The 15,052-nt window shown below is 53.5% G+C and overlaps 2 protein-coding genes across 8 annotated transcripts in view; one reads left to right on the top strand and one right to left on the bottom strand.

Annotated features, from left to right (window-relative positions):
* FAM78A (family with sequence similarity 78 member A) overlaps nucleotides 1-15,052 on the bottom strand; it is a 984,894-nt gene that overhangs the window by 89,197 nt on the left and 880,645 nt on the right. The window lies entirely within an intron of this gene.
* NUP214 (nucleoporin 214) overlaps nucleotides 1-15,052 on the top strand; it is a 369,960-nt gene that overhangs the window by 219,743 nt on the left and 135,165 nt on the right. The window lies entirely within an intron of this gene.

Below are 15,052 nucleotides of genomic sequence, written 5' to 3'. Positions count from 1 at the left end.
GTGGAACCAGATCCTTCAATTTTGGATTGCTGTCTGGTGCTAGTGGATTGCTGCTTGTTGTCCCAGTCCTTGGTTGAGGACGGCGAGCATTACTGCTCAAAAGCTATCTGTAAGAACTGGGACCAGCTCTCAAGGGGGTAGCATGGCTCGAGCAGGAAGGCAGCCAGGGGCTTGCGTGTAAAGCAGGTTCGAGGCATGTGGGCTGCTAAATTCATATCTTAGCATTAGATCGCCGCCTAGTGTTGGGTCCGGATGATCGCACATTGTTGTCTTGGAAGAGTCTTCGAAGTATCCTGAGATAGGTGACTCCTCCCCTGGACTACAGTGCGCATGGGCATCGGATCCATCCCCAGATTGTTTTTTTCCGCCATTGGGTTCGGATGCGGTCTCGACGTCTCTCTGTCGGAACCGAGAAAAACTAGCTTTTTTACGGCCAAAAGGCCTTATATTCTTTGCGTCGGTATTGTTTGCGCACGGTCTCGAGTTCTTCCGTCTCTTGGAGTCGGAAGCAGCGGAGTAGTTTCACTCTTCGGACATCGAGGCCTTCTCATCGCGACACGACCGCAACTTTTCAGCATGGAGCGGAGTCCGTTTAAGAACTGTCCGCTCTGTGGGTCCAAATACCCACATATAGACGTGCACCCGGTCTGTAACAAATGCCTTTCACCAGACCATAACGAAGACAAGTGCATGGCCTGCGCAAGATTCAGGTCCAAGAAGACACTCAAGCTTCGGCGCGCGGTGCGCCTTGAGGCCAGACAAGCAGCCCCGGATCCAGAAAACATCTTCGGCGACCTAGAAGAGGAGGACCAGAGCCATCATCTTCAAATCTCCCCGCCCGGGACGGAGGTCGAGGCGGATCCGGAAGACGACGACGGAGTCGTGGGTCAAGGCCTTGAATACGTCGACGAGGTAGGGGACGTCGAAGAGGTTTATGGGGCCGCGGAAGATAGCTCAGGGGACGAGCTATGCCCCGAAGGTTACGAAGATCAAGATCGGGTCACGGGATCGCCTGTCTGCCTTACCCAAGACCCCGTACCGCAAGCCACGGCCCCGCCTTCAGGCCCGGCCACGGACATACTTGCTGCGCAGCCAGTATCGAAACCGAAACTGAAACCTACGGTATCGACTACACCTAAAATGGCCGACCCAAAATCGAAACCGAAACTTATGGATTCGAGCGTCCCTAAGATGGCGGCCGTACCACCAAAAACGGCTAAACCCGCTGCTTCATCGACTCCGTCGGCCTCCGGTCCACAGAAGTCGAAGAAATCTGTCGATTCGAAATCGGCGCCAGAGGAGGGATTCTCTAAGAAGGGTGGTCGGCACGGGTCAACCGCTGCGACGCCGGCAAAGCCCGCCAAAGCCAGCGACACAGCTCCGGTTCCGACTGGGACTGCGTTAGTCGGACGCGTGGTGGAAACGGAGCCGACAAAATCACAAGGATCGAAGGCTGGCACATCTGCGCATCGGTCCATGGACTCTGGGTCGGCGGCTGCGGCATCATCGTCCAAAACACAGAAGGGCCGACAGGACGTCGGATCCGAGGGCAAGGTCAAGACCACCTCGTCGGTGCCAAAGGCCACTGTAAGTGACGCGTCCCTCATTGCCTCTTCACTACAGAGAATCAGGGAGAAGGCCTCTGCTACGTCTGCTCCGATGCCATCGCCACAGAAGCCGATGGTCGTTCCGGTGAAGCCTGCGGGTAACCTTCTCTTCCTTCTGCCGCCAAAAGAGGCGCCGAAGGCCTTTTCAACAAAATCGACGCCTAAGAAGTCGGATTTTTCAACGGCAGGGGCACTTTCAAGTCGGGTACTCGACTCAGAAGAGGATTCTGAGCGTTTTATCGACGCAGACACAGGCAAATTGACCCTTTACAAGAGGAGGATCACTTCACAGCCAGTGGACTCCTATGTCATCCCCCTGAAGAAGAAAAAGCTTCCCCAAGACGCTTCAGGCCTCATGGAACCTATCCAGCCTCCTCCAAGAAGGAGCCCAACTCCTTCTCCAGAACACTCTGAGGGTGAGGGATATGATGAAGATGACCAATACACTTTCCCCGTCAATGAACCAGATGCACAGCCAGATTCATATGATGACATTGGTGACCAAGGCACCCAAAATGTGGGGCAAGACCCACAGCCTTTCAGTGCACGTGCATCCCCTACAGAAGATTCTGCAGGTTTTCATGCACTCATTGAGAGGGCAGCTGCTAATCATGATGTGGACATGCATGCTGACCCGGTAGAAGAAGACTTTCTATTTGACACTTTTTCAGTCTCTGAAAGGACAGTAAAGACACTGCCTATGCTCAAAGGGGTCCTCAAGCATGCTGCGGACATCTTTAAAGAACCTACCAGGGCGAGAGTGGTCAATCCACGTATCGAAAAAAAGTACAGACCAGCACCTGCAGACCCTGCATACATTCGGGGACAGTTGCCGCTTGACTCCCTGGTGGTCGCAAATGCCCGCAAAAGGGCCAACTCCCAAACAACGGGTGAAGCTCCTCCCCCGGATAAGGAGTCCAAAGTGCTAGAGGCTGGAGGCAAAAGAGTAGCTGCACAGGCTGCCAATTTTTGGCGTATTGCAAATACACAGGCACTCTTGGCACGTTACGATAGGGCGCATTACGACACCCTAGAGCAAGTTTTACAACACCTGCCTCCGCAGTTTCAAGAGGGCACCAAACTGCTTATAGAGGAGGGTAAACTGATCTCCAACGCAGCCATAAAGTGTGCACTTGATGCCGCGGACACAGCCGCTAGGGCCATTAACACTAGCGTCATGCTGAGATGACAGGCGTGGCTCCGCATATCGGGGTTTAAACCTGACATTCAAACAACCATACTTAATCAGCCAGTCAATCCTGATAGACTGTTTGGTCCAGATGTTGACACCACCTTAGAAAAAATTAAAAAAGACACCGAAACTGCTAAGTCTATGGGGGGCCCTACAATCACAACAGTTTCGTGGCAATAATTTTCGTCGCTCAGGTGCACGTGGAGTCACCAGAGGACAGATGGGTCAACAATCACAATTCTCTAGAGGTGGAGCACAATCCTCGTTCCCCAAACAGAACAAGGGGGGTTACCGAGGAAACAGCACCAGAGGACGTGGCAGAGGGAACAACAACTCCCGCTCCTCTACCCCAAGCAAACAGTGACTCTCTGTCACTGCCCCCCGACCACTTAACACCTGTCGGGGGAGACTACAGCAGTTCCTGCCCGTCTGGAGAAACATCACCACAGACAGGTGGGTGCGACAACTTGTCCAGTACGGTTATTGTCTAGAGTTGAAATCCACTCCACCCAACATTCCACCAAGGCAAAGGCCTATGTCCGCAGAGCACTTGCACTTATTGCAGCAGGAAGTGGTGGTGATGCTGCAAAAAGGCGCAATAGAGCTCGTGCCAGTGGGAGAGGAAGGCACGGGGGTATATTCCCTGTACTTCCTTATTCCAAAGAAGGACGGATCTCTCAGACCCATTCTGGATCTGCGTCCCCTCAACCTGTATATACTGTCAGAACATTTCCATATGCTTACACTGCAACAGATTCTTCCCTTGTTAAACCAAGGGGACTTCTTAGCAACCTTAGACCTCAAGGATGCTTATTTCCACATTCCACTACACCCGTCCCACAGGAAATACCTCAGGTTCACTATCCAAGGCAGGCATTATCAGTTCAAGGTCCTACCCTTCGGAGTCACCACAGCCCCAAGAGTGTTTACCAAGTGTCTGGCGACAGTAGCAGCGCACCTCAGGAGGCGGAACATACATGTCTACCCCTACCTGGACGACTGGCTCGTTCAAGCCAAGTCGGAACAACAGTGCGCCGCGGACATGTCGACTACCATTCACCTCCTTCACGATCTAGGTTTCTCGTTGAACTACCCAAAGTCGCATATTCAGCCGGCACGTGTCCGGCAGTTTCTAGGTGCGACGATCAATACCCTGACGGCCATGGATCAACCAAACCAAGTCAGGATAGACAGCATGCAGTCTCTAATCCAGAAGTTCAGGCCACAACACTCACTTCCAGCGAGAGTGTTCATGCAGTTGATAGGCATGATGGCCTCCTGCATCTTCATAGTCCCTCACGCACGGTTACATATGCGCCCGCTCCAGGAGTGCTTAGCAAATCAGTGGACACAGGCTCAGGGACAATTAACAGACCTAGTGTTGGTTACCAGTCGGGCATACGACTCTCTGCATTGGTGGAATCCACACAACCTTTGCAAGGGCCGACTGTTCCAGGACCCAGTGCCACAGATTATCCTGACAACGGACGCATCTCTCCAGGGATGGGGAGCTCATCTGCTCACTTACACAGTGCAGGGACTATGGACGACGCAGCAACAGAAGATGCACATCAACTATCTGGAACTGATGGCAATCTTCATGGCGCTCAAGTCCTTCATTGTACATCTGTGCAACAAGGTAGTGTTAGTCCGGACGGACAACATGACCGCGATGTACTACATTCAAAAGCAGGGGGGCACCCACTCGCCACAGCTGTCTCATCTGGCTCAGGGCATGTGGCGGTGGGCCATTCAGAGGAACATCTTCCTCATGGCAGAACACCTCCCGGGCAAGGACAATCAGATGGCGGATCTGCTCAGCAGATACAGCCATCAAATGCACGAGTGGGAGTTACACCCATCTGTACTCCACCCGTACTTCCAGCAGTGGGGTCATCCGGAGATAGACCTGTTTGCAACAAAAGAAAACGCAAAATGCCAACACTTTGCCGCCAGGTTCCATCACCCACAGTCGCAGGGGAATGCGATATGGATGAACTGGTCAGGCAAATTTGCGTACGCTTTTCCGCCAGCCCCTCTGATACCGCTGGTGGCAAGAAAGCTAAGGCAGCACGCGATGACTCTCATCCTGGTTGCTCCAACGTGGGCTCGCCAAGCATGGTACACCACGTTCCTCGAACTCTCAGTGGTGCCGCATCAAAGACTGCGCCTCACGCCCAGACTTTTGACGCAGAACCATGGAGAAATTCAGCATCCAGATCCGCAACAGCTCAACCTGGCGATCTGGCTCCTGAAGTCCTAGAGTTTGGATACCTTAACCTACCTCCAGAATGCATGAACATCATCAAAGAGGCAAGGAAGCCAACTACCAGAGCGTGCTATGCTGCAAAATGGAAGCGTTTTGTCATTTACTGTACAGCCAATGACATCAACCCGCTAGATGCATCTATCCCTAACATCATTTGCTATCTGCTACATCTTTACAAGTGCAATCTAGCGTTCACTTCTATTCGGATACATCTCTCCGCCATCGCAGCTTATCTTCAGAATAGGCAGCATCTCTCTGTCTTCAGAGTGCCTGCCATTAAAGCTTTCCTTGAAGGTCTGAAACGAGTCATTCCCCCAAGAACACCGCCAGCTCCGGTGTGGAACCTCAATGTGGTCCTCACCAGACTGATGGGACCACCATTCGAGCCACTGCACTCGTGTGAACTTCAGTTCCTAACGTGGAAAGTAGCTTTCCTAATTGCTATTACGTCACTGAGGCGTGTTAGTGAGCTGCAAGCGCTCACAATCCAAGAGCCATTCATTCAGATTCATCCAAATAGGGTAGTGCTACGTACTAACCCCAAATTCCTTCCAAAGGTGGTGTCACAGTTTCATCTCAACCAAACTATTGACTTGCCGGCATTCTTCCAAAACCCACAAACGGTGGCGGAAAGAATGCTCCATACGTTAGACGTACGGAGGGCGTTGATGTACTACATAGACAGGACACAACCCTTTAGGAAAACAAAACAACTTTTTGTTGCCTTCTCACCACAACATAAAGGCAACCCTATTTCCAAAGCAGGAATAGCCAGGTGGATCGTTAAGTGCATCCAAATCTGTTATCAAAAGGCCAAGCGCACTTTAACAATACCCCCAAGGGCGCACTCCACACGCAAATTGGGGGCATCCATGGCTTTCCTAGGGAACATTCCTTTAGAGGACATTTGCAGAGCAGCCACGTGGGTTACACCACATACCTTTACAAAACACTACTGTGTAGACGTGCATTCCAAGCAGCAAGCTGCTGTAGGACAGGCTGTTCTCAAGACACTTTTTCAGGTTTCTGCAGCTGGCACGGGCAACCGCCGCTGATGGAGGGACTGCTATGTATTCTATGCTAAGATATGAATTTAGCAGCCTACATGCCTCGAACTGAATATGCTACTTACCAGTATGCATCTGTTCTTGGCATGTAGGGCTGCTAACATTCATATCGCCCACCCTCCTCCCCGGTGCCTGTCGCAGCTGCAGATATACTATTGTATTCAATCATTAGCATGGACATCCTTTACACCTTTCACTCCATCTTCTGCCACAATGGCGAAAAACAATCTGGGGATGGAGCCGATGCCCATGCGCACTGTAGTCCAGGGGAGGAGTCACCTATCTCAGGATACTTCGAAGACTCTTCCAAGACAACAATGTGCGATCATCCGGACCCAACACTAGGCGGCGATCTAATGCTAAGATATGAATGTTAGCAGCCCTACATGCCAAGAACAGATGCATACTGGTAAGTAGCATATTCACTACTTAACACACTCATCCAATGAGACACACAGTGGGCGCAATAATGGAGACCACACCAGTAGTTGTATTTGAAAATCAAGATCTTTTATATAGACTTTGGATCAAGCAAGTAATGCATTTAGCTAATCATTAGGATTTCATTTAAGCATTTCATTAGGCAGTTGCAGTAAGACTCGTTATTAAAATCATAACCAGCTCATCTAAGCAGTGAAACATTAAATAACACAGCCTGTCGCATCCTACTCTTCAGCAGGCAAAAAGGGTACTTTCATAAACCTGGAGGATCCTGCAAGAAGCGACCATAGCATTGCATTAAAGTACCACATTAAACCTCTCCTGGACGCCTTCTAAATTGCACTTCATAGAAAGTGATAAAACATTTCAGCAAGTACTTTCAGTACAACGGAGAACTTCAAAGAACACAGCCTGTCGCGGTATGCTACTCAGCAGGCAGAAAGGTAATTTTATAGAATTTAGATTAACCTGTAGTAACCAACCACAAGCATTTCTTCTTGTGAATACAGATCGTTTTGCGACCCAGGATCAGATCATCAGAATACCATTAGAATGAATCAATAAATGTCGCAGTTTGATCCCTTCAGGAACTATAGAAGCCCACCCCTGCAAGAAATTCAGTACAGGGAAAAGGTCATCCCCTCATGGCAGGCATGCAAACATTTCATTAAACATGAGCTTATAGGCCACCCAAGTTGGGCACTATACCACCACCAGTTATTGAAGTGGATTATCTGATGATGAACTAGCAACCCACAGTTCAGTTGGCAGGCAGAACAATGCAGGAGGACAAGAGGCTATCCCCAAGCCTCCCAAACACTCAAGGCACAATAGGTGAGGGGCCAACAGGGCCCAGTCTTAGTTCACCCCTGGGGAGGGGCGACCTCGGGCCTCAACCGGCCTACCGCCCTCCTCCCCGGGGGTTACCTTTCTCCTTTGGCCCTCCGAGGCCCTTGCGTTGGCTGGTGTGGGTGGCGGGAGGAGCTTCCGCCGGACCAGGGGCTTCGATCCCCCCCGAGGACCTCACAGGGCCCGCTGCAGTTCCGGGACAGTTGTGGTGCTTGCCGAGGGTCGGAGGCTCCGAGGCGGCGTGTGGGGCAAAGCGGAGGGGCTCTGAAGATCCTTCACCCCCTCCGCGGTGAGCTTGGGCCTTACTGGGTGCCGGGCCTTGAATGCAGAGGCTTGTTCCCGGCAGCCAATGGCGGCGCGACTTGGGCGGGGGGCGCGGCCGATGACTCGGCGGCGCTCCCCCGTCACGTGATGCAGGCCCGGGAAGGCTTCAGGCCTGGTGCGGCCTGGTGGATTCGCTGCGGCGGCCCTCTCCTGGCATACGGGGGCCGCCGAGGGGGGTATTCACGGCGCTAGACACAGCGCGGGGGCAGGCGGCCACAGGACAGGCCGGAGGCACCTCGGAGGTGTCGCGCGGGCGCCGCCGATGCCGCGATGGTGACGCGGTCTCCTCAGGCGCCTCAGGGGAACCAGGTACAGCGCTTGGGGGTGATGCTTCACAGCGCTTGTTAGTCAGTCAGCCATTAATGCCGGCAGGAGGGAAGGCAATTTCAAAAGTCCCTGTCAGGACAGACAGTCTCGAATACGGCGCTTCAGGGAAGCAGGACTTAGCGCTTTTCACACAGCTCGGCAGGGACAGCAGAGCAGTTCAGTCAGAGGGGGACAGGCAGGGCCAGATGGGCCCAGATGAGGGCAGTAAGCGCAGCGCAGGGCAGCACAGTCCAGTACCTGGTTGGTCACCCCAGCAGTCTCTGATCAAGGAAAAGTAAATTTCTCGGCGCTTGGATGGTTCTGCGCCCTTGGATACTGGTTACTTGAAGTTGCTGAGAAGAGAGGGGGGGGGGGGGTTGAGTTGAAGGCTTGAAGAGTTTCTCCTCAGTCACTGCAGATGGACCCTGGGGTTCCCTACCACTGGGCCAGATCAGGGGGCTAGCGTAGGACACCTCACCCAGCTTAAGAGGCAGCACCTAAATCCTGTCGCTTCCAGTAGCATAGGTTCCTCACTAGGCCCTCCCGCCTAAAACTCCTGCGTGGGTTCCCCAGGTCAGTGATGCCCCAACTGACTGGAAAAAGTTCCCTCCCTGGCTTGTATATGCCCCGGTCAGGTGACCACTCTCTAAGGCGGCAAAAACCAGGTCCGCCTTCCTTCTGGAAGGTTCCAGGAGCTTCCCCACTCTACCTATGGACAGGGGATGGGTGGCTGGCATTGCAACATTGTATGGGGATCCAGCCTGCTCCTGGCAACTAGGGTGCTACACTAAAAAGACCACGCTGCAGTAGCAGGGGCCAGTGGCAGCCATGTTTGAAGTAGAGAGCACCTGCACCCTAACACAGATTAGCTATGGAAAGGTGCCCGAAGACCTATGGGCCAACAAAAAGGAGGTGGGAAAAATAAGGCAAGGGCAAAAAATCACAGGGAAAGACCACCCTAGGGCTGACAGGTCTAACATGCGTCCCCCCCAGCTGAAAGTGGGGAGAGCTACCCAACCTCTAGGGAGTTCTCGTCACTAAGGCGGAAAACCCGGGAGAGACCGTCAGCATTGGCGTGGTCAGCTCCTGGCCGATGTTCCACCTTAAAGTCCATCCCCTGTAGAGAAATGGACCACCTTAGCAACTTAGGGTTTTCGCCTCTCATCTGCATGAGCCAGCGAAGGGGTCGGTGGTCGGTTTGAACTAGGAAGTGAGAGCCAAAAAGGTATGGCCTCAACTTCTTCAAAGCCCAGACCACAGCGAAGGCTTTTCGCTCGATGGTACTCCATCGCCGTTCCCGAGGGAGGAGTCTTCTGGAGATGAAGGCCACAGGTTGGTCTTGGCCATCATCGTTGAGTTGCGGCAGCACGGCGCCTATGCCATGCTCTGAGGCATCTGTCTGCACGATGATTTCTTTTTGGAAGTCCGGAGTGGCCAACACCGGAGCGGTGCACATCGCGCGCTTCAGTGTTTCAAATGCCTCCTGGCAAGCAGCCGTCCAGATCACCTTGCGTGGCTGCTTTTTGGACTTCAACTCGGTCAAGGGGGCCACGATGGTGCCATATCCCTTGACGAACCTGCGGTAATAGCCAGTGAGGCCGAGGAAAGCTCGGACCTCAGGAGTTTTGGGGGGCTCCCATGCCATGATGGTCTCAATTTTGGCCTGGAGGGGTTGCACCTTACCCCCACCCACCAGGTGTCCCAGGTATACGACAGATCCCTGTCCAATCTGGCACTTGCTAGTCTTGATGGTGAGGGCAGCGCGTTGTAACGCCCGCAGCACCTCCTGGAGATGCTGCAGATGGTCCTCCCAGGTGCTACTGAAGACAGCCATGTCATCCAGGTACGCCGCTGAGAAGGACTCCAGGCCAGATAACACCTGGTTCACCAACCGCTGGAAGGTGGCCGGAGCATTCTTGAGCCCGAAGGGCATCACTCGAAATTGGATGTGGCCCTCCGGGGTGGAGAACGCTGTCTTCTCCTTCGCTCCATCGGCCATGGCAATCTGCCAGTACCCTGATGTCAAGTCGATGGTGCTAAGGTACTTGGCTGCTCCCAGCCGGTCAATCAGCTTGTCTGCCCGTGGTATCGGGTGAGCATCTGTCTTGGTGACAGAATTCAACCCCCGATAATCCACACAGAACCGAAGTTGTGGTGTGGTGCCCGGTGGAGCTGCTTTCGGCACCAGCACAACCGGACTAGCCCACGGGCTGCTGGAGGGTTCGATCACACCCAGCTCCAGCATCTTGGTCACCTCACCCTGGATGCTGTTCTTTACTTTATCGGACAGCCGGTAAGACTTGGTTTTCACTGGCGGACTGTCCCCTGTGTCCACATCATGGGTACACAGATGTGTAATTCCAGGCGTGAGGGAGAACGAGGCGTGCTGCGCCAAAACCTGGCGGCAGTCCCTCTGTTGTTCTGGGGTCAAGGATGGGGAGAGGACCACTCCCTCCACTGAACCATCCTTCTCCTGAGCCGCTAGAAGGTCAGGAAGAGGCTCACTTTCCTCCTCCTCGCTCCCATCCGTCACCAAGAGGAGAGCAAGCTCCGATCGCTCATGATGAGGCTTCAGGTGGTTGACGTGGAGCACCCGGTGGGGCTGTCGGGGGTCTTCAAGTCCACGACGTAGGTAGTCTGGCCTCTACGCTCCACAATCACGTACGGACCAGTCCACCGGTCCTGGAGGGCACTAAGCTCCCCAGGCTCCATGACCCAGACCTTCTGTCCAGCGTCCAACTCTACCGTCCGAGCGTTGCGGTCATACCACTCCTTCATGACGGCTTGGCTAGCCTCTAAGTTGTCTGAGGCTTCCTTCCACAGCTTGGCCATTTGGCTGCAGAATGCCAGCATGTAGCTGACAACATCATGGGGAAGCTTCTTTGAAGTCTTCTCCCACCCCTCTTTGACCAGGCTGAGGGGTCCCCTAACGGGATGGCCATAGAGCAGTTCGAAGGGGCTGAACCCGACTCCCTTCTGGGGTACCTCGCGGTACGAGAACAGCAAGCAAGGGAGGAGGATGTCCCATTTCCGCCTCAAGTCTTCTGGCAGGCTCCGGATCATCCCCTTCAAGGTCTTGTTGAAGCGCTCTACGAGCCCGTTAGTCTGGGGGTGGTAAGGAGTGGAGAACCGATAGTTCACTCCACACTCCTTCCACATGGCCTGCATGTAGGCCGACATGAAATTCGTGCCCCTGTCCGACACCACGACCTTGGGGAATCCCACTCGGGGGAATATCCCCATCAGGGCCTGCGCCACCACAGGTGCAGTAACGGTCCTCAGAGGGATGGCCTCCGGGTACCGAGTGGCGTGGTCCACCAACACCAGAATAAACCGATGTCCCGCAGAGGTCGGAGGGTCCAACGGCCCAACGATGTCAATACCGACCCGCTCAAAAGGGGTCCCGACCACCGGGAGTAGTTCCAATGGGGCCTTCAATTTGGTCCCCGTCTTGCCACTGGCCTGGCAAGTCTTGCAGGTCTTGCAATAGGTGTCAGAGGCAACTCTCATCCTAGGCCAATAAAAATGTGGGACTAGCCTCGCAAAGGTCTTGTCCTGGCCCAGGTGTCCAGCTAAGGGTATCTCATGCGCCAGTTCCATCAAAAAGGCCCTGTAGCACTGGGGGACCACTAAGGCCCTCGAGGACCCATGCACCGGAACCCTTGGCTCACTGTACAGGAGGCCATCCTCCCAATACACGTGATAACTGCCAGTCTCTCGGTTAGCCGATTGGGCTTCGGCCTGTCGCCGCATGCCTTCAAGCGTAGGGCACAACTTCTGCGCCCGACAGAATTCCTCCCGGGTAGGCCCTCCTTCCACATGCCACTCGGCAAGGGTCGGCAGGTCCCCCACATGAACGACATCCACCTCCACGGACTCCAGGGTTACCTCCGCGGGCTCCCCATCCATCACACGGGGTGTGTCCTCCACAACACTCTCCTCTGGACCGGCATGGGGTTGGGCCCTTGTTTCAGGCTCCAACCCGGGTTGAGCTTCTTGCCGGGCAGCCATGGACCGCGTGACTACGCAAGTCCACCCTGGTAACCCCAGCATCTCAGTGTGGGCCTTAAACTCCACATCCTTCCAGGCGGTATGTTCGAGGTCATTACCGAGCAGACAGTCCACAGGCAAGGCAGGGCTGATCGCAACTCTCAACGGGCCTGACACTCCTCCCCAATCAAAGGGAACCTGAGCCACGGGTTAGTAGCTCATTCTGCCGTCAGCCAACACGGCCGGATGGTACACATCAGGAACAACCTGCTCAGGGGACACCAGCCGCATCACTACAGTGGTCATGCTGGCTACTGTGTCCCTCAGAGCGTCCACCTCCTCCCCATTGACCTTCACCCTCTGCTGGTACTTAGCAGTATTCGATGGTAAGGGCGTCACTGGGACCATCTCTTTGTCCCCGAGTGAAACCAGGATCAGGCCTGTCCACTCCCCTTCCCTATCTAGGGGCAACTCCAACCCAAGCGCTACACTAGCCACCCCGGGACTCTTGCCACCAATGGGGGCTGGGGGTCGTTTGCGACACTGGGGTCTCCCTTGTAGTGTCCAACCTCTCCGCACTCATAGCACCGGATCAATTTTGGCTGCTGACTCTTGTCAGGGTAAGTGGGTTTTGGGGAACGGTTCTGAGGTGGGGTACCTACTCCTTTCCCAAACTGTCTAGTTTGTGGGCCTCGTGGGAACTCCGGTCTTTTATCTCCCCCCTCTTTCTTCTGAGGGGCGCCCTGTCCGCCTTTCGGTCCATCTCCCCCGGGGCCCTTGTGTGACACCCGGGTGCTGACCCAAATATCCACCTCCTCCGCAAGCTCACGGGGATCAGTAAGCTTGCGGTCCACCAAATGTTGGCGCAACTCCGGAAAACACTTATCCAGGAGGTGCTCTCTACAAAAAAAGGTTATACAGACCCTCAAAATCACGCACCTCGCTGCCACGCACCCAACCATCCAGAGCCTTTCGGGCATACTCAAAAAGATCCACCCAATTCTGCGTGGACAGCTTATGGCTGCCACAAAACCTCTGGCGATACCTTTCAGGGTTGAGGCCAAAATGTTTGATAAGCGCCTCCTTCATGGGGGGATACCTAAGCTGGTCTGCCTTCTCCAAATACAGGAGGGAGTCCCTGACGTCAGGAGGTATATACCGGTACAAACCACCTCCCCAGTGTTTCTCAGGCACCCCATGGGCAGTCAAGGCCACTTCATACGCCTCCAACCACCTGGCAATGTCATCCCCCTTGGTGTAGCTTGCTATCACCTCCTTAGGTAACCAGAATCTGGGCTCCTGATGAGCTCCTGGTACGCTGCCACCATTAGGACTTCCTGGCGCACTCAACTGCAATGCTTGCAGCTCCATTTCCTTGAGCTGAAGCTCGTGCGCCAGCTTCTTTTCTTCCATAGCTAGTCTTTCTCTCTCTAAAGCCAGATTCTTATCTTCCCTTTCTCTCTCCCTCTCGTGCTCTAACTTGGCAAGCTCCCACTTCAATTGCCTCTCCTCCCTCCTGTCCTCGTACTCCTGCGGTGACACACTCTCCCTAGATACACTGCTCCCTGCCCCGGAACGTCTTCCTGGCAATACATTGTCTGATATGTCAATGTTGAGCAGGCCTGGGTCTTCTTGAGTGTCCACCTCCCCGTGTGTGACCTGTTCCCCATCCTCTTCCTCCTCTGGGTGGACCCTTACCCATGCCCTTAAGGCGGTACGGAGCTCTTCTTTGACAGCTCTCGTCCCCACAGGCACCCCCATCCCCTGACAAAACTCCCTTAACTGCACTGCCGTGTACCTATCAAGGTCAGCCAGCTGGAACTCCATTCTGTCAGGTGGGGACCTAGATAACCTGGAAGAAAGATTCTAGGACGTGGGCAACAATGCTGGTTCAACACACTTTGCTGCAGGCTAGACAGTAGTGGGCAATTGAGTTAGCTTGTAGCACGATAGGTGTCCAATTAATTGCAGCACACTCCGTCCCACTGGAGGGTGTTAGGTAGCTACAGGTCCTGGATCCCACCGCACGCCACCAATGTAAGAACTGGGACCAGCTCTCAAGGGGGTAGCATGGCTCGAGCAGGAAGGCAGCCAGGGGCTTGCGTGTAAAGCAGCTACTTAACACACTCATCCAATGAGACACACAGTGGGCGCAATAATGGAGACCACACCAGTAGTTCTTTTATATAGACTTTGGATCAAGCAAGTAATGCATTTAGCTAATCATTAGGATTTCATTTAAGCATTTCATTAGGCAGTTGCAGTAAGACTCGTTATTAAAATCATAACCAGCTCATCTAAGCAGTGAAACATTAAATAACACAGCCTGTCGCATCCTACTCTTCAGCAGGCAAAAAGGGTACTTTCATAAACCTGGAGGATCCTGCAAGAAGCGACCATAGCATTGCATTAAAGTACCACATTAAACCTCTCCTGGACGCCTTCTAAATTGCACTTCATAGAAAGTGATAAAACATTTCAGCAAGTACTTTCAGTACAACGGAGAACTTCAAAGAACACAGCCTGTCGCGGTATGCTACTCAGCAGGCAGAAAGGTAATTTTATAGAATTTAGATTAACCTGTAGTAACCAACCACAAGCATTTCTTCTTGTGAATACAGATCGTTTTGCGACCCAGGATCAGATCATCAGAATACCCTTAGAATGAATCAATAAATGTCGCAGTTTGATCCCTTCAGGAACTATAGAAGCCCACCACTGCAAGAAATTCAGTACAGAGAAAAGGTCATCCCCTCATGGCAGGCAGGAAAACATTTCATTAAACATGAGCTTATAGGCCATCCAAGTTGGGCACTATACCACCACCAGTTATTGAAGTGGATTATCTGATGATGAACTAGCAACCCACAGTTCAGTTGGCAGGCAGAACAATGCAGGAGGACAAGAGGCTATCCCCAAGCCTCCCAAACACTCAAGGCACAATAGGCGAGGGGCCAACGGGGCCCAGTTGTAGTTCACCCCGGGGGAGGGGCGACCTCGGGCCTCA

This window comes from Lissotriton helveticus, chromosome 5_1 (genome assembly GCF_964261635.1).
Source record: "Lissotriton helveticus chromosome 5_1, aLisHel1.1, whole genome shotgun sequence".
Taxonomy (NCBI): domain Eukaryota; kingdom Metazoa; phylum Chordata; class Amphibia; order Caudata; family Salamandridae; genus Lissotriton; species Lissotriton helveticus.
The sequence above is the reverse complement of the archived record's forward strand: the minus strand, read 5'-3'. Positions and strand labels throughout refer to the sequence as shown.